Source organism: Bubalus kerabau, chromosome 2, assembly GCF_029407905.1.
Source record: "Bubalus kerabau isolate K-KA32 ecotype Philippines breed swamp buffalo chromosome 2, PCC_UOA_SB_1v2, whole genome shotgun sequence".
Taxonomy (NCBI): domain Eukaryota; kingdom Metazoa; phylum Chordata; class Mammalia; order Artiodactyla; family Bovidae; genus Bubalus; species Bubalus kerabau.
Window position 1 is genome coordinate 70,160,804 of NC_073625.1, and position 21,113 is coordinate 70,181,916.

The window sequence follows — 21,113 nt, forward strand, 5'->3', positions numbered from 1 at the left end:
TTTTACATGAGAAGAAAGAACTATTTTATGGAAACAGAATCCTGTTTTTGGTTCTATGAAGATAATACTTTTTGGATGTCTGGAAAATCTAAATACAAATAACAGAATCAATGTGAATTTATTTATAAAATTGAATTAGATTTTGTAAGTTTAGAATATTACCCTAGCCATATAACTCTTTTTTTTTTTATTTTTAAACTTTACAATATTGTATTGGTTTTGCCAAATATCGAAATGAATCCGCCACAGGTATACATATGTTCCCCATCCTGAACCCTCCTCCCGCCTCCCTCCCCATACCATCCCTCTGGGTCGTCTATGAGCTCCTATGAGTTCTTCATAGAAATTATTAATACAAAACATGGTATTTGATGAGTTTCAAAGAAAAGTGTAATGTTTAGAGACAGAAAATGTTTAATTTATGAAATTGCTATAATTACCCTGATTTTACTAACATTGTAAGTTAGTGGCACCCTAACCCAACATTCAGAAAACAAAGATCATGGCATCTGGTCCCATCACTTCATGGCAAATACATGGGGAAACAGTGGAAACAGTGTCAGACTTTATTTTTCTGGGCTCCAAAATCACTACAGATGGTGACTGCAGCCATGAAATTAAAAGACGCTTACTCCTTGGAAGCAAAGTTATGACCAACCTAGATAGCATACTCAAAAGCAGAGACATTACTTTGCCAACAAAGGTTCATCTAGTCAAGGCTATGGTTTTTCCTGTGGTCATGTATGGATGTGAGAGTTGGACTATAAAGAAAGCTGACGCTGACAAATTGATGCTTTTGAAATGTGGTGTTGGAGAAGACTCTTGAGAGTCCCTTGGACTGCAAGGAGATCCAACCAGTCCATTCTGAAGGAGATCAGCCCTGGGATTTCTTTGGAAGGAATGATGCTAAAGCTGAAACTCCAGTACTTTGGCCACCTCATGCGAAGAGTTGACTCATTGGAAAAGACTCTGATGCTGGGAGGGATTGTGGGCAGGAGGAGAAGGGGACGACAGAGGATGAGATGGCTGGATGGCATCACTGACTCGATGGACGTGAGTCTGAGTGAACTCCGGGAGTTGGTGATGGACAGGGAGGCCTGGTGTGCTGCGATTCATGGGGTGGCAAGGAGTCGGACACAACTGAGCGACTGATATGATCTGATCTAGTCTTGTCTAGATTCTTCACCATGGAGACAAATGGCCCTTTTCTTAAAGGTAAAAGGTATATATGAACAAGCTGTATTTTTGAAGTCATATAAAATATCCATATGGTGAACTGAATTTTTATTTCTGTCCCTGATGAAATTGGTATCAGAAAGTGACCCTTTTATTCTTAAAAGGAAAGTTGCCTTTGTAGATTAAAGGTAGGTTTTTTCAAACAACAGAAGGGTGGGGACGGAGATGGGCCAAAGTACAAATGGTATCATCTTAAGGCTCCTTCTGTTTGAACGTCCAACTTTCTATGGTGGAGAATTCTACTCTCTGGGAAATGAGATTCAGTCGTACCCCTTCTGTTTTAAGGATTTGCAGAAAAATTGTACCCACCCCTGATGCAGTGGGGACAGCAAGAGAGAAAGAAAGAGAGAGAGAAACGCAGAGAGATTCAATGGGCCCCAGTCCTGGTTCTGGCAGCACTCCAAAACGGCAGCTTGACTTTGGATGATAACTGTTTATGGGTCCCAAATAAACAGTAGTATGCAGTCTTGGCACTCCAAGCAAGAGGACACCTTTGGCCAAACGTTCACTGAGGAAAGGAGCTCATCCTTATTCAACAGCAGATGGTAGCATGTCCATATAGCACCTACAGGGATAATTAAGAGCAAATGAGTGAAAAATAGAAGAAATATTTAGTCTAAACTAAGGCTCAACGCTTTCAAACAATGACTGCTGTCCAGCAATGGAATGCACACTTCATGAAGCTGTGAACTCCCTATCACAAAAATAATTCCAGGAAAACCCAGCTAACTATTTGTCACAAACACATGTTTGCATTTCAGAATCCATTTTCAGCAAGTATTTATTCTGTGCCTAATATGGGCTAACTCATGTCTTAAGTGCTAAACTCATAGCCATGGACAAAGCAAAACACTGTTGTGAATATTATACTCTAGACAGAGAATAAGAAAATCAATGAACAGAAATAAACAGACATAATTTAGGGATAAGTGTTACAAGGGAAAATGAAGCATGATGAAGAAATTAGGAAGGACAATCTGGGAAGATCAATTTTCTGACAACTTGTGCAGTAAGTGTGGTAATAACTCCTTCTAAACTATGATAAGAAATATGAAACTTGTATTAATAGAAATTGAAAACACATGGTAGGAGGGCAGACTCCATGAGTTTTAACTTCTCTTTGAACTCTGTTGTCCAACTCTCCAGTTTTCAATTCTCAGACTTAGCCTCCTTAATATGAAGAAACAAATGGTCAAGTTATTTTGCATAATTTAAAATGGGAAAACTATAAAAATTAAAAATGAATCAAATATTTTAGTATAATTTTATATGACATGTAATGAATTGCTCTGCTATTTAATTTCATCTTTATAGCTCCCACTGACTTTTTAATTTTTTAATTTGAATAATGTTTTTAAAAAAAGAGAGAGGTTATTGTAATAAATTCCATGTTCTCATTAGCCAGAATAAACAACAATCAAACTCTGCCAACCTTAGTTCATCTGTAACCCTTCCCACTTTAACTCCATCCCAGGTAACATTGAAACAATTACCAGACATCATATCATTCCATCCTTAAAAACTTCAGAATGTAAAAACTTTTGAAACATAACAATATCATTAACATTCCTAAAAATATTAACAACCATGTCTTAATCAAATGCTTAGTGTTCAAATTTCACCAAATGTCTCCTAAATGTTTTATTAGAATTGATTTATTTGAATTAGTATCTTAATGGTTTTCTTTCTGCATTATTTTGCTATGTTACAGTCTCTTTCAGGAGAAGGCAATGGCAACCCACTTCAGTACTCTTGCCTTCTCCTATGGACGGAGGAGCCTGGTAGGCTACATGCAGTCCATGGGGTTGCTAAGAGTCGGAGATGACTGAGTGACTTCACTTTCACTTTTCTCTTTCATGCATTGGAGAAGGAAATGGCAATCCACTCCAGTGTTCTTACCTGGAGATTCCCAGGGACGACGGAGCCTGTTGGGCTGCCGTCTATGGGGTCGCACAGAGTCAGACATGACTGAAGTGACTTAGCAGCAGCAGCAGCAGTCTCTTTCAATTTATTTGTTATTCTTTTCTCTCTCTCTTTTTTAATTTCAATTTATTATTGACAAAATTGTGTCCTGTGTCTTGTTATCCCCCACACTCTAGATTTTGACCTTTCTATCTTAATGGTTATCATCTATTTTTCTTTTGCCTATATTTTCTGTAAACTGGAAGTTATGCCTAGGAGTCAGATTGAGTACAAATTTTAGGGGTATTCAGTCATAATTAAGACTCTCTCCTTTGGATTTGTGCTCATCTGAACCTCTCCCCACCTCCTGAATCTTAACCTTTGCAAAAGATGCTATCCCAGACTGAAAATAAACTCGGAAAATTCAGAGAGCAGCTGACAATTGCTCTTCACTCAGCTGGGTCTGCAAAAAGCCCAGTAATTGTGCTTCATTAATGTCTTCATTATCACAACCAATATTCATTTGGAAAATGTTAGCTGTATAATGGCCAAAATTAAACTGTTGAAGAAATGCTATCCTTGGCCTTTTAAACTCTATTATCAAAAAAACATAGATGATTGTTGATGCCTTTGGAGAGTCATGCTATTCTTTAATTCTGATTTCTTTCTTCTGTAACCCTCCATAAACTTCTTCTGAGTGTCAGTTTTCCTTAAAATCTTACCTCCAACTCAGTTTCTCTACCATCCGATTGATGTACAGACTATATTCTCCTTCATGAAGGGGATATTTTATCATATGTTTTTTGTTATTATTGAGAAAACACAGAGGATAAACAGATGAATATTGAAATGGACTATTAACCTTCCTTTTTTCTCTTTTCCTCAGTGGTTTTCAATAGCAACAGCTGACTAATGACAGCATATATTAGCCCTCTGTTTTTAGACACATACAAGTCAAGATAGTTTTATTATTTTCATTTTTTTCCTAAGAAAGTGACAGGGATAAAAGCACCTAAATTTGCCCTTTTCTCTCGTATCACATGGTTGTTCATTTCTGCTTTATTTCAAAATTGCTCTTCCATTGTGTTATTTCTCTCTCCCTGACCTACTGTTTTAAAATAATAAGCAGTTACTAATTGATCTACATTCTATGACATCAACTATTTCTAATCTAGGATGTTCAAAAAATTAGTTTTCCTTAATTTGTGGATAATTACCATCCTTCATTTAACTCAGTTTTCAATTTGATTTCTTCATATCTTCCCCCTCTGTGACTCTGTATCCCTCAGCAGTCTTTACAATTTAACAAAATGTGCAGATGAAAGGGAAAAAATGAGGCTTAAGTTCACTTGTTTTGTTTCTATATTCTTGGGACTATTTTGAATTAAAGAAGTCAGTGTGCTTATTATTTCATTCCTAAATATATCTCCTTTGTTTCCAATCACCAAACAAACAAAAAACCCTGAACTATTTCTCTTTTAAAAAGACAAAGCTGTACACTGGGAGTTTTAAATGTATCCAACTAAATATGTATGCATTGTATTTGCTCCCTTCTATATATATATATTGGAGAAGGAAATGGCAATCCACTCCAGTGTTCTTGCCTGAAGAATCCCAGGGACAGGAGAGCCTGGTGGGCTGCCGTCTATGGGGTCGCACAGAGTTGGACACGACTGAAGCGACTTAGCAGCAGCAGCATATATATTTTCACTTAAAACCTAAGCTTTTCTTTTCTCCTTTACTTAATAAGCTCAAAAAAACTTTTATTGCATACCTATTCTGTGTCAGACTCTATATAATGTGTTAGGAATGCAACAAGTTAGAAATAAGTTTTTCTTTTTTTTATCTTTAAATATGGTTGAACTCTACAAAGAGTTAACAAATGAACAGACAACTACTTTCTGTCAAACATTCATTCCCATCTCTTTTGCAATGAACACAATTTGTTCCAACTGTCACTTGTAGAAAAACTAAAATGTCTTCAAAAGTACATGTGAAGTTTCTTGATTATTCATTTATGTCCTATTTGCTCTCAGATTCACTTACAGGTTTTAAATTGATCAGTGGTGTGTGGTCCTGAGAACCACAAGGCACTGAAGAAAGTGAAAAGCTGAAAATATGCAAAGCTGCTCATGGAGTTTTCTCTGCAATATGTTTGAAACTTTACAAGATTACATATCTAAGAATTAGAATTGTATTCTGTGCAACTTAGAGAGAAGTGGTACTTTGCATTCTTGATGTGGGCTGATAAATGTGTGCTTCATGGTGGCAACATATAACTGGGAGACTCTATCAGCAACAGAGCTGTGAGAAGGCTTCTCTTGCAACCCTACTAGCTGCCCCCAGTGCCCTTTCCCCCTTCCTACCTCCAAGCCCACTACCTGCCTTGCTCATACCAAGAAGGAATCTACATGGGTGCAAGGAGTGAATATCTTCCTCTTTATGGCCTCCCCACAGTGTTCATAAATGTCCACAAAAATTGCATTAGTGAGTTTGAAGTTCAAAATGTGACTCAAAACACATTCTAAGATTCAGTTGCAGATTTTCTTCCATTATTGGAGAGCCTGTAACAAAAAAGCAATATGATCTATTATAGATTTTTCTCCATGTGTCAGTAGACTGGAACTTGGCTCCCATTCCTGTTTAAAATGTACCAGCATTCTCTTCTGTACTGTTGTATCTTCTTTCATCCTCTCTTCCCAACAATTCCTGGTGAATGAATCTCCAGACTATCATAAAGTCATAGAAAATTACAAGTAAAGACCTAAGAGATCACATTTTCCATTCCCTTTATTTCAGAGATGGAACTGAGACTTGGTTTTCTGTAATTTCAAAGGTACTGTGACCTAAACACAGTGTTCATAAGAAATATGAATGTGATTAGGAGGTGAGCTTCCAGACAGAATGATATTCTGGAATGGTCTGCAAGTGCTTGCAGGTAATTAGGCAGCTGGCATATTGCTTAATTTCCAAGTCAAGTTTAAGTTTTCTCTTCTTACTTTAAAAAGAAATATTCCTCTAAAGGGACCGTGGGTTTTTGACACAGTTAAAGAAATAGAGATGAGAATAAAGGAGTCCTTTGTAGTGAGATTATGTATTTAACTTAAAAATCACTTATCTACACTGCTATCTAAAATAGGTACTCTTTTCCCCTCACCATGGTTATGGTCATCCTTCTGAAAAAGACTTTGAAGCACAAAAGCATCAACAGTCACATATTTTGCCAAATACAGAATCAGGAATCAAACAGACTTATGCCTGAATTGTTTTATACAATCTGCATATTTGTTGCTCTCCTGCCATGACATACACCCTAAATGTTTGCCTGAATTGGGAAATAGTTTTAGAGAGATGAGAGAGGACTGTGTTCACATTTTACATCTCATTAGGTTAAAATAATCCTTAATATTATATTTTATAAAAAGTTACTTTTGTCATTTTAGAAAGTCTCGGAGTTTATCTTCTTTATCATTTCAGAAAGAGTTCTCTATTTTAATTCTTTATTTTCTTTATCAGTCTTGAGGGAGAGAGGTCCTCTTTTGTTTTTATATTTGGCAAAGAAATATCAACATGAGATTTAGAATATGTTGAAATCACTGTTAAATGAAATATATAGAACCACATAGTTAGATATTATCAGACAGGCTTCTGTAATAGACCAGAAATAACAGTGGTACATAGAAGAATTTTGGAGGAAGCAATCCATAAGAGACAGAAGTACTAGCATGTCACCTAGGTACTTTTGATATGTCTGCTCCAAAATACCTACTTGGGACTCATGATCTCTGTATTCCTAAAAGAAAGAAAAGTAGTAAAGATAGGGAATCAAGACAGGTGCTTCTCACAAGTAGGGTATGCATAAGTGCCAAGTCACTTCATTTGTGTCTGATTCCGTGCAGCCCCACGACTGCAGCCCGCCAGGCTCCTCTGTCCATGGAATTCTCCAGGCAAGAATATGGGAGTGGGTTGCCATGCCCTTCTAGGGGATCTTCCCAATCCAGGGATCAAACCTGCATCTCTTGTGTCTCCCACATCCGCAGGCAGGTTCTTTACCGCTAGTGCCACCTGGGAAGCCCTGGCACAAAAAGAGCAGTCCTCTCTAAGAAGTCTTCCCAGAAGTTCCACACATTTTTCATTCCTATATTATCGGTCAGAAAATTAGTCACATGGCAGCACGTGGCTGCAAGGCGCATTGGGAACTGTGGTCATTTATCTGTGATCATATGATGATTGATATAGTCAAATTTTTATTTGTTAATAAAAGGAAATATATTCTATGGCTGGGGTTTCAGTTCACATATTGTCTAAACGTTTTTAATATATAAGCAAACAATATTTGCCATTCTGTTTTCTTAGAATTCAAAAAGATCAAATTCTCTTATAAAGTAAAATAAACAAATAGACTTAAATTCCCTAATGCACACAACTAAACAAGCACTTACTGAACACTTTGTTACAATCTAAAGTCAGTCCTTGGCCACATGGATCAAAGATGAATTATTATCTATCCTTCTCTCAAAAATCTATAGTTTGGTGAAAAAGAAAGAGATATAATCTCATTATGTTAGACAATGTGGCTATACAAAAAAGGAAATGCCATGTAAATACAGAGTGGGCAGGGGAAGATACTGGAAAAATTCTCCAGAGGCACTGAAATTTGATCTGGACTCAAAAGGTTGAGATTTAGGATTTCACTGTAAATCAAGAAGAGAACAAGACAGACAGAAGTAACAGATTTCCAAAACCTCTTTGCGTATCTATTTATGTTCAAAATGTAACAACAGTCCAGTACTTGAAAATAGGATGTGAGTGGATGGCCAAAAATACAAGGATCTAGATCAGGGTAATTAAACATCAGCCCATTGTCTAATCTGACCTGTGGCCTGTTTTGGATAAATATGAAGTTTTATTGGAACACAGCCACACCCATTGTTTACATATTGGTTGTGGCTCCTTTCACTCTACAACAGCAGACTTAAGTGGTTGATGCAGAGACTGTATAGCCTACAAAGAGAAAACTATTTCCTGTTTGGCCTTCTGTGGAAAAAGTTTGCTGACTCCTGATCTAGATTAAAAACATTTGCACAGGTATAAAGAATGATCTGATTGCTTCAAAAATGAATCAAAATGTAGATAACAAACCATCCCAAATTCCCTGGATGTAGCTACAAAGCAAAGCAAGGTGGAAGGTTAAAGGTGGTAAATATACTACAGTCGGGAGAGTTTAATAAACTGTCTTGGCATCTTAAAAGGAACGATTACCATTGTACCCCATTTAAAAATGCTAAATGTCCTAGACTTAACCTTCCTCACTTTGATGTACCATGGAATTTGCATATTATACTATTAAAAACTCAAAAAGGACACTCATGGACTTTATACCCTGTAGTCATGTATGGATGTGAGAGTTGGACCATAAAGAATGCTGAGTGGCAAAAAATTGATGCTTTTGAACTGTGGTGTTGGAGAAGACTCTTGAGAGTGCCTAGGACTGTGAGGAGATCAAACCAGTCAATCCAAAAGGAAATCAACCCTGAATATTCATTGGAAGGACTGATGCTAAAGCTGAAGCTCCAATACTTTGGCCACCTGCTGTGAAGAGCTGACTCATTGGAAAAGACCCTGATGCTAGGAAAGATTGAGGCAGGAGGAGAAGGGGATGACAGAAGATGAGATGATTGGATGGCATCAACGACTCAATGTACATGAGTTGGAGCAAGCTCCGGGAGATGGTGAAGGACAGGGAGGCCCGGCATGCTGCAGTCCATGGGGTCACAAAGAGTTGGACACGACTGAGTGATTGAACAACAAAGTGCTATAAGAAAGAACTTCCATGGTGGCTCAGTGGTAAAGAATCTGCCTGCCACTGCAGGAGATTGGGGTTCGATCCCTGAGTAGAGAAGATCCCCTGGAGAAGGGAATGGATACCCACTCCAGTATTCTTGCCTGGAAAATTCCATGAAAAGAGAAGTCTGGCAGGTTCCATGAAGTCCATGGGATTGCAAAGCGTCAGACACAACTGAGCAACTTTCACTTCACCTTGATAAGGACAATACTCAGCACGTAATAACTGGAGAAATGGTAGCCTAATATGTGTATTTTCTTTTCTCTTTACCTTCTTTGCATTTCTCCTTTGACACTGACTTTTAAAAAATCCCATCTTTTTATGTTTGCAGATTTTAAAGGAAGCTATTACAAATATGGTAAAAACTCATTTTTTAAATTTTGTTTTTATAGAGTTCAAAAAAATGATCAATATTTATAAGCCACTTGGCAATATAATTTGTTGTTACTTTGTCTTCATCTGCTTGTGGCCTTGAAATTAGCTGTTTTGACTAGTGATCAATTTAGCATAAAAAAAATTAGTCAACATGATTTTCTTTTTTAAATTTCATTTAACTCCTTATCTAAACTGCAGAAATTAACCAGTCTTGTCATAATGCAGACACAGCTCTAAAATGGCATTTTGCATTGTGGATTATATGTTAAATAAGTTTTTTTTTTTTTTCCTCCGTATCCAGTATGTTTCTAGGTCTCTTCTCACCTCCAGCAGTTGGTATGTGCCCAGGGTATGTAAAATCATTTCAATATTGGCCCAAGTACAACATAAAGCAATTATAGAAGTAAATCTATTCTCTCCAGCTCATTTTGTGTATTCAAAAGCCAAATGGAATTTTCCTCGAATTTATCCAATTTGGGGCATTATTCGCACCATGGCTTGTTTGCTAACACAGTTCAGTTGTTGTCCTATGTATGCCTATCTGTCCATCACTTTCTGTTTCTATCTTATGTAAGAAAATATATCTGACCAGAAAGGGGAATCAAGCCTACATTTGTAAAAATAAACTTAATTTTATTTTATTTATTTATTTTTTTTAATTTATTTTTTTGTTTATAGCTTTATTTTTTTTAATTTTATTTTTAAACTTTACATAATTGTATTAGTTTTGCCAAATATCATAATGAATCCGCCACAGGTATACATGTGTTCCCCATCCTGAACCCTCCTCCCTCCTCCCTCCCCATACCATCCCTCTGGGTCGTCCCAGTGCACCAGCCCCAAGCATCCAGTATCGTGCATAGAACCTGGACTGGCAACTCGTTTCATACATGATATTTTACATGTTTCAATGCCATTCTCCCAAATCTTCCCACCCTCTCCCTCTCCCACAGAGTCCATAAGACTCTTATATACATCAAGTGAAATTTAAAGTTAAAAATCGAATAAGATTTTTGTTTTTTTATAAAGAGTTCTAAAATTATGGAGATTTTATGCAGCATTTTCAAGTGTAAGACTAACAAGCAAAATAATCGCTGTAATACCAACAACCCAAAAGAAATTATATATTTAAACAAGCATTCATGGAGTATTGAACTAGGATTCTAGTGAACGTCCTATCTCCATTTAGCTGGGGGTAATTCACCCACTTATATTACATTCACTGTACTACTTATTGGCAAAAGATGAACTAGTGAATTGTAAGAAATGATTCTCAAGTGGTGCATTTGTCCTGCCATGAACCTCTGTTTCCTATTTTTATCCTGATACAAACTAAACTGAATAATTTCTAATAAAGACTAGAAGCCAGATCCCCATTACTTTCCACTCTCAGAGAAAGAAATAAAGGTAACGCTAAGTAGTGTCTGGTGGGCTGCCGTCTGTGGGGTCGCACAGAGTCGGACACGACTGAAGTGACTTAGTAGTAGTAGTAGTGTCTGATTCTTATGACCCCATGGACTGTAGCCTGCCAGGCTCCTCTGTCCATGGGATTCTCCAGACAAGAATAGAGGAGTGGGTTGCCATTTCCTTCTCCAGGGAAATCTTCCCAACCCAGGAATCGAACCTAGGTCTCCAACATAGCAGGCAGATTCTTTACCAACTGAGATATGCGGGAAGCCCCCAAAAGTCTCTTTCAGCCGGGTTTTGAACCTGAGACCTTTCACATGTGAGGCAAACAAGATAATCACTACACTTCAGAAAGAGGTCCATTGTGCTCTCAGAAGATAGAAGCAAATCTAAGGGGCAAATCCTAGATTATCTGGTTCTATCTTGCTTTCTTTCAGGCATCTACCATCTCCAGAGCCACATCTCAGGTTTCTGGGATCTAACATATGGGATCAGCATAGTGACTTTCATCATTGTGGTTTTCCAGCTCCTCCAACACATCGTCCATTCCTGTGTGGCTTCCACACTCTTATCATCTCACCCTTCTTTCTATCCTTTATGCTTTCACTAAGTTGTTTATTTTAAAATCTATTTCTTTACTCATGAAGGGAATGCTCCTATAGAGTAATGATCAATTAGAGGGGTAAATAACCTTAGTGAGAAATACTGGCAATACTAAATAGAAAATACTGTATTTATCAGTATAGAGGCTGAAAATATAAGATAGATGATTATAATGATGATGTCTAGAATGGAGGACAAAAAGAGGCATATAGCAAAAGAAATATAATCAGTAGCAGAATTGTCTATCAGGAAAGAACAATTTGAAAAGCACTGACTCCACACCTATGAGTGAAAATGGGGACAAAATTATAAGTGGATTTGCTGTGTGGATATGTGTGTGTCTATGTGTGTATCTTCAGATGGCAGAGAAAATTCCAGAATAATCTGAAGAGAATGAAAAGTTATGTCCAAGTCTTAACTAACAGATTTTGATTTTGATAGAAATTTTAAAAATTAGAAACAAATTAGAAATTAGAAACAAAGAAAAAAGAAATTATAGAAAATGATCATAAGAAATCACATGGATTTCTGTATAAGTTCTTTGTGTTTAGTTCTGTCCTATGGGCTGCAGGAGAGAGTGAGGATCTACATATATTAAAAAGAGAGTATGCAAAGTATCCAGTATTTGGAAACATATATTTAGGAGTAGCCATATAATTATTTTTCAAAGAAAACACAGATTAAATATCATAGAAGCTATCCTAACACTGTAGAAGTTGTGGGGCAGAAATGACAAATAAGCTTCCAAGCAGATACCTAACATATGACCTACGGGTCATTTGAAACTAGCTATATGGACAAAGTAGCAAGTCTGTTATAGATAATGATTTGAAGTGAGAATGACAATTTATAAGTACCAAGATAGCTGCCATAAGTATTTGGATTAACCTACAAATACCTATAATTTAGAGATTATGGGACACTTTCCCATGGAATTAAATTATTTCAGTTGGTTAGGACTGTCATTTACCTAAAATGAGTGAATTTTTCATATCCTCCTGTTAGTTTACTTGGTTTATGATCCATTAAAATAACGTATATATTGAAAATGGTAGGCTGTCACCTAATTGTTTTCATTAGTTATGAAATGTCACTTGCTTCAGTTTTAAAATGGTCACACTCTGAAATGAGCCAGGCTTTCCAGCAGAAAACCTGAAAACTTCTTATTTCTAACAAATTAGTAAATTCAGATGAATCAATAACTTGATTTCTACTACTCCAATTGAATTCAGTTAGAGATCTATGTATTGATAAATCAATTTATATTGAGGGAAGTAAGAGAATCTGAGGAATAAACAAGGTTAGAAGACAAAGAAAGAAAAATATTTATTCAATAGCAGATACCAAAGTGTAAACCTGAATTGTCTTGTTTTTACAAATCTGTCTTTCTCTGCTAGACTATAAACCATTTAAGGGCAGTAAGATTATCTTACCCATTTTTATATGCCCACTACTTACACATAGAAGGCATTCAGTAAATGAGGAAAAGAAAAAGAGGGAATAGATAGATATTTGGGGTGCGAGGAGATAAAAATAGTTGAAATAGACACTGTTAAAATTTTAAATTTTTCAATAAATGATAAGGCAGAGAGGAGTCTTCATGGTTTCATTTTCAGATATATATCTTCTAAATAGTCCATAAAATATATTTTTAAATTCCCGTAATATAAATTGGTGTCTGAAGTTTAATGAATGGACTCTATAAAAGTGATTTAAATTAGGCTTAAGCACAAGAAAGTTAGCATTGTTTCAAGTGAAAACACATATTCTATGTAAGTAATTCATCTCTTTTTCTTTTAAACTGAAAAAAAATTATTTCAGAATCCCATTTTTCTGAATTACTTGCACTGTTTCTCAACCCATGTGGGCAAACGGTGCTGTTATATTAGAAAGGCACTTTAAAAAAGGGGGTGTTTAATTTCTCTTATCTCTTTTAGACAGACTGTAATTAGAATTAGCTAGGGCTTTACTTAATTTTGCAGGAGTTCTTGTGTACAGCCTTCATATCCTTAGTATAATTAACATTGTATCGCTCCCATTAGTGTTTTTAAGCACTTAGATTGTGCCGTAATGGTCACAGCTAAAGTTGCCATTACAGGCCAATTGCTATTTATTATGCTCATAAAGTAGACACTTTACCAGAGCAGCAGGGGTGGGGGTGGAGAGTGAGGCGGGGTGGAATACACACACACACACACACACACACACACACACACACACACAGAGTAGCCTTGCACTTACAAAGCAGGAATAGACGGTAACATTAGTTATAGCACCTTTGGGCTGAAAGAGCTGTCTCAAACTGATCCCATTCTTTTTCTATCCTGTAGGCTGTGGGTAAATCTAAAAATGGATGACAAGCCATTGTTTTTTGTTTTTTGTTTTTTTTAAGCAAAGTTTTGATTAGCTGAGTTTCCTAGCAGACTCATAGCATGTTGGTGTTAGGACAAACCTACAGGATGATCAAGTCCAGTCCTCTCGTTTTATATGTGAGACACAGGAGTTTAGGTGTCAATCTCAAGGTTCCAGAAGTATTAGTGGACCTAGGGTTAGAAATCAGGTTGTAAGAATTGCAGTTCTCATGCCCATTTTGCCAGACATTACTGAATAATTTACCATTAAATTTCTGGGTTTTTTTGTTCCTAGCAAATGATTGACACCACTTTGATGAGGTTTAGTTTCATTGACTGGAGAAGGCAATGGCACCCCACTCCAGTACTCTTGCCTGGAAAATCCCACGGAGGGAGGAGCCTGGTAGGCTGCAGTCCATGGGGTCGCTGCGAGTCGCATATGACTGAGCGACTTCACTTTCACTTTTCACTTTCATGCATTGGCGAAGGAAATGGCAACCCACTCCAGTGTTCTTGCCTGGAGAATCCCAGGGATGGGGGAGCCTGGTGGGCTGCCATCTCTGGGGTCGCACAGAGTCGGACACAACTGAAGTGACTTAGCAGCAGCAGCAGCAGTTTCATTGACTGACAAGGTGTGCTGAGACACATTAGTTGATTTCAGAGTCAACCATGTCATGTAACTTTTGAAGAGGGTTTATTTTTCGATGTTTGCTGATTATGCATCATTTAGTTGTTGTTTAGTTTTATTATGCTTTTCAAGATTTCTTTTATTGGAGGCCATAGAATTATCCCTGATGCCATTAATATTTGTCATTAAAAAGAGAAGAGTTCAATAAAATTTTAGTTTTTCTACTAATATTATATATTCAGTTTGTTTTTTCCTTGCTATAGGTTAATTTTCTCTCCTAGCACAGGGTGAGTGGAGGATATATTTTATTCAGTTGAATTGTTGGAAATCAACACAAACCATTTAAAGGAGTAAACAATTATCACTGAAATGAGAACAATTTACTGGTCTTGCATGATTAATGTCCTACATAAATTCTTTATGACATTGAATTGAAAGATGATGTTATGAATGTATAATAGGAAGTTAACAGAATGTGTCACCTTTTGATTAGTTTTTTGAGAAGACAGGCTTTGCAATCAGAGATTTTGCAATGGTCAGGAGCCTATAAAACTAGCACATTTGTTGCTTGTAAATTAAAATTGAGAAGCCACAATGATATATGTCCTAAAACCAGCTGGAGGAAAATGCCTGGAAGAGGAGATAGCTTTATATTTTCTTCTGATAAATTTCAGTTGTATGTGTGTGTGGAGTTGTATTTTTCTCTTTCCTGTCATCATCGCTTTGGAAAGATTAACAGCAAAAATTATAATTTGGGGGTAATTATTTCTATTTGAGGAAAAGTCTTGAAAAAATACTATACTGCATGTTATCCTGACAAAGGCTATACTAATACAAATACATAGAGACTTAAATAATAAGTATGTATTCTGAAATTGGACAAAAAATGGATTATAGAATTTATTATGAAAGCTGAAAAAAAATCAGTGATGCAAAAGATCTTGTAAAATATCATATTCAACTTTCATTTGTAGATGAGACACTGACATGGAGAGGAGTACGAAGAGTATTTTAAGGTGATACAACCCATTAGTATCAATATTCAGAGAAATATCTGAATATTTTCATTTCTACCTTATTCTGCTGAGCTCCTCATTTATTATTTTCCATCTCCTGCTCCTTCATAACCCAAACCATGCCTTCTTCATAATACTAGTTGGGTCACTCAATAAATGAACACAGGAATTTTGAGTGCCTACTCTATGTCAGATACCAGTGTTCTAGACACTGGGAGAAAAGACACTAATAAATGAGATGAAAATACTCACTATTCTGACACATTTAGGAGGTGGGAGTAATTTATTAAAAAGTAAAATATATAGCATATTAATAAAGATAAATATTATTTAGAAAATGAAGGAGAAAAGAGAGATGTACCTGTATTGTAGTTTTAAATAAGATGATTAGGGAAAGATTCACAAAGCTTTTAGCACAGACAGACAGTAAGGGAACCACACAGTCAGCTTGTGGTGGAGCATTTCAGGTAGAAGGTGTGGCCAGGCTTCCAGTCCTAAGGCAAGTGTGCCTGCCAAGAGTAGGGGATATCCATCCAGTTAGAAGGAGGGGAAAAGAGAGGTTGCAGATGAAATTGAGGTATGGGGAACAGAACCTTAAAGCTTTGCAGCCAACCAAAAAGACCTTACCATTTACTTCCAATGAGATAGGAATTTATTTACTCATTTTAAACTCACCCAACAGACAATATTTAGTGACTTCCTACGAGGTTCCAGATATTGCTCAAGTCAGAGGAAATATGTTATAAATTCAAGACTTCAGCTTCTGTGTTACATATATACAATGAAATACTACTCAGTTATTAAAAAGAATAAAATGATGTTATTTCCAGCAACACAGGTGTCACTCAGGTCAGACAGAGAAGGAAAAAAATATCCTATGGCATGCATTGTATATGGAACATAAAAAGAAATGATACAATGAACTTATTTACAAAACAGAAAAAAACTCACAGACCTAGAGAACATAGTTTCCAGGGTGGGGAAAGATCGGGGAAGGGATAGTTAGGTAATTTGGAATCTGCATGTACACGGTGCTGTATTTAAATTGGATAACTAACAAGGACCGACTCTATGGCACAAGGAACTATTTACTATTCCCTTCAATGTTATCTGGTAGCCTGGAAGGGAGCAGAGTTTCAGGAAAATAGGACACATGAATATATGACTGAGTCCCTTTGCAGTCCACCTGAAACTATCACAGCATTGTTAATTTGCTATATTCCAATACTAAATAAAAAGTTAAAACAAAAAGACTTCAGCTTTCACTCTGAGATAAATGAGATATATCATTAGAGACTTTTGAGCAGAGGTGTGACCTGGTATGCTGCTGCTGCTGCTAAGTCGCTTCAGTCATGTCTGACTCTGTGCGACCCCAGAGACTGCGGCCCCACCAGGCTCCCCCGTCCCTGGGATTCTCCAGGCAAGAACATTGGAGTGGGTTGCCATTTCCTCCTCCAATGCATGAAAGTGAAAAGTGAAAGTGAAGTCGCTCGGTCGTGTCCGACTCTTTGCAACCCCATGGACTGCGGCCTACCAGGCTCCTCCGTTTCCAGGCAAGAGTACTGGAGTGGGGAGCCATTGCCTTCTCCGGACCTGATATGACTTAATCTTTGAAAGAAGCCTGGTAAGTAATGTTCTGCATAGGGTATGTATTAGAGGGGTAAGAGGTATAGCAGGAGGTCACAGTCAGGAAAAATTACAATAACGCATAGAGGTATGATAGTAGTTTAGACCAAGTAGGTAAAATGGAAGGTGGTAGAAAGGGTTCAAATACTAAATATTTTAAATGTAGAGATAATAGACTCTTCTGATGATTACCTGGCAGATACTCTGTCATCTAGATTCTGCCCATGCCACTTTGGACCACAGATAACTAGGAAAATCATTCCAGGACCCTCTTGCTACCTAAAAATGCAGAACTCATATCTAACTCACTTTATCATCATAGTCACTTCCCTGTGTCATGTCCTGACTTCTCACTTTCCCATCATAATTTGCTCTATAGTCAACCTCCTTAGAGTTCAGAAATCGGAAAACCTCTTCTTCTCAAAAGGACTTGGTTCTTGCACACGAAAGCAGTCCTTTGAGTACATGCAAAGCCCTGTTTATATAATTGGAGTTCATGTTCACTTTTTACTCAATCTCTAGCCACTCTGCCTCCAGTGAAATACATGTACAAGCTTCAAAAGGTAGCACACATACAGTCACTCAGTCATGTCTGACTCTTTGTGGCTCCGTGGACTGTGGCCTGCCAGGCTCCTCTGTTCATGGAATTCTCCAGGCAAGCATACTGGAGTGACTTGCCATTTCCTACTCTAGGGGAACTTCTCGACACAAGGATTGAACCCACGTCTCTGGCATCTCCTGCATTGGAAGGCAGGTTTTTTTTTTTACCATTAGCACCCTTAGGGCTTCCTTGATAGCTCAGTTGGTAAAGACTCCACCTGCAATGCAGGAGACCTGGGTTCCATTCCTGGGTTGGGAAGATGCCCTGGAGAAGGGAGAGGCTACCCACTCTAGTATTCTGTCCTGGAGAATTCCATGGACTATATAGTCCATGGGGTCGCAAAGAGTCGGACACAGCTGAGAGGCTTTCACTTTCACTTTTCAGTGCCACCTGGAAGGCCCTAGGGAAAATGATAAATGTTAAGAAATAAAACATACATCAGATACTCTTCCAAAAAATATTGTTCTTCTGCAAGAATGAAGAGAGTCATGGAGCTGGCCCACAGAATTGTTGTAAAGTACCTTCAGTCTTCCTTTTTACTTTTGTTTCCTTTTAGGGATACTGCCCTTCCCACCTGAAGAGACTCCATTTCCTTTGCTTGTATTTTTCACATCTATACTCTATACTTTCTTCATTAGAGAAGCTTATAAATTCATTTACAATAAGATAAAAACTAATTATTTGAAGTAGGAAATTTTACCTCCCAATAGAATTTGGTTCTTTGTAGCAAATAAAGTAATGAAACTTAGAAATTCTAATGAATACAAAATAGGTCATTTTTGTTTGCTTTTTGCTCTGCCTTGGGCAAAATGAATTAGATCTATATCAATGGGGTTCTTAAACTTGAGACATTATAAAAATGATAAAAGGTCTATTGAGAATGAATGAAACTTTATTCTAAAATGAGAACTATATTACATTTTGAACCAAATGCATATAGCATACCATGGATATTTTAGAAGGAATTCTGATAATAGCATTCTTCACTTCCTCTTACTGCGGATAAGCGGCTTTGGTTTGAATTTCTCTTCTTTTAGATTCAGTGAATACCTTTTGGTGTAATCTGCTATTCATAACCCATTCAAAGTCAAATTTTTTAGAATATATAAATATTAAAAATATTATATTTCCCTGTATATTTGTCGATACATTAATTTATAATATGATTCTAAGATATTACATAAAATTTACATCATGAAAAAGGTAAAACAACTGCTCTGTAGCCTTTCTGATCTCCTTCTTTTGTGTTTTTGTTTGTTTGTTTGTTTGTGCTGTTTCATTTCTGGTGTCCTAAGTATGTGCTCTTCTTGTCAACTGTACAATGCCACAATGATTCAGTTAAGTTGCTGCATATTGCTTCAGGGTTTTTAGTTCTATTTGTTGAAAAATAAATTACTATTTTCTTAACTTTTGTGTCTTCAAATACTTAAATTTTATTTTAATGATAAACATTAAAGTTACCATTCCCTGAAAGCGTATTACACATTGGACTATAGATAACATTTTACCTGCATTATCATATTTAATTCTCTCACCTCTCAAGACAGGTTTATCATAATAACCACTTTACAGATGATCAAACTGTGGACCAAAGAAGATAAGTACTTTGCCCGATATCATATGGCTAGTAAGGATCCAGGCCGTAGATAAACTTGTTTAGCTTGGACACTGGAACCCAAGTTCTTAGAAAATAAAGAATACTATTTCCTTCTAACACACCACTTCCCCTGACCATGCATAAACCAGACACGGCTGTGTCTAAACATTTGCTGTCCTGTTTTATTACCTTCTTTCTCTCCTGTAGGCCTTTTATTCTGCTCTTTTCTTTTCAGCTCATTGCTGAAATGCTGAATTCATAATCTTTGCCTCATCACTGAATGCTAAATTCATAATCTCTCCTTATGGCAAAAAAATAGATAAATAAATAAGTCATTACCTGATTTCCAAATTAATTGAAAGCAAATGATTTCAAAGCACGGTCATTTGTGTCCCAGTTTAGTCATGATAGATCTTAAGCAGCCTTAAAAACACGGTCTTTAATTGTACAAGCTTGAGTTTGGAGGCTGCTGTCTTAATCAGCTCAGGCTGCTATTACAAAATATTATGCCTTGGGTGGCTTACCAGCCACAGAGATCTGTTTGGCATTAGTTCTGGAGGCTAGGAGTCTGAGCTCACGGTGCCAGCGTGGTGGGGTTCTGGTGAGAACCCTCATCTGGGCTGCAGGAGGCTTACTTCTTCTGGTGTTTTCACGTGATAACAAGGTTCCTCTTCTCACAAGAGCCCTGGTCTCATTCCTGAGGACTCCCTTCTCAGGAGTGAATGACCCCAAAGGCCCTGCCTATAAATACCACCACGTTGGTGATTAGATTTCAACATAGAATTTAAGGGGGATGGCACAAACATTCAGTCCCTTAACAGTTGCTCAAACAAGTTGACCATCTTCTAAGAGTGGAAAGCCAGCAATTTTTTTAAATGTCATTGTAATTGTCTATACCTTAAATGGTACTTTGTTCTGAAGAAAATAGTAAGAATTTATCATTAAGTCTTCTTAGTAATTGGTTAACTTTCTGCCTCTGATAGATAATTTGTCTTATAAGAAAAATGTGCCATTGTGACCTTAACACTTTATAGTCTCTGTCAGTGTGACAGGTGATTTTCTTCTCTCCAAATTAGGCAGTGATTCTAGGGACTCAAAGTAATTTTTGTGACATGATTGACGTGTGAAAAAGTGACATACCCCTTTCACTAAAAAAGATGCATATTATGAGCAAAGAGGCCTCTGTGCTCTGATAAAACTAAAAGGGAAAAACTACTATGTTGATAATTCTGAGGAAGAAAGCCAATAAAAATCATCCCATCCCCATGTACTTCATTATAGACTTTGAGGTAGGGTCATTATTTATATTAGATTCTTAGAATAAAGTTGAACTGATTTTTAAAATGCAACATATAGTTGAGAAGATAAGAAGCTATTGAACATTTTGGATATGAGTTGAAAGAAAATAATCCATCTTATTCATTTGCAAGGTTTCGAGTCACTTTCAACTTGTTTTAGAATAATGTTTTAAAGAAATATTCAAAATCTACTAAAAGAGGATTTCATCAGAGGAAAGTATTAAATAATGAATTTCCATGCTTTTAAATTTATGCATGCCTTTAAATAAAATAATTTTTAAGCATAAATCTCTTTAGCCCTTGCAGATGCCACAAAATTTAGACATGGATATAGAGAAATGCCAGCTTGTTGGGATGAGAAGATTAGATACAACGCATGCCAGCAGTATGAATTCAGGAGGATGTTTTGCATTTCTCTCTTTTACTTCTTTGAAGAGAACTTCCCATCTCAAAATACATGTGGTATTTAGAGTAAAATGAATTTTTTAAAATGGGCTAAAATGAATTATTCTTTGTTCTTATCAAGTATGTTTTATTGAGAATGTGACACAGGTCTTTAAGTCCAGGAGTAAAATGTACCTACAGCTCTCCCAAGAGAGATACACATCTTGTGAATAGTTAATTTCAC

At 36.8% G+C, this 21,113-nt stretch overlaps 1 long non-coding RNA gene across 1 annotated transcript; it reads right to left on the minus strand.

Annotated features, from left to right (window-relative positions):
• Positions 1-625: 625 nt before the first annotated feature.
• On the minus strand, positions 626-19,884 carry LOC129644755 (uncharacterized). The gene is made up of 3 exons (XR_008710963.1): positions 19,377-19,884; positions 1,546-1,801; positions 626-1,208 (listed from the first exon to the last, which is right to left on the minus strand). It is a non-coding gene; the product is annotated as an uncharacterized LOC129644755 (long non-coding RNA).
• Positions 19,885-21,113: the final 1,229 nt, after the last annotated feature.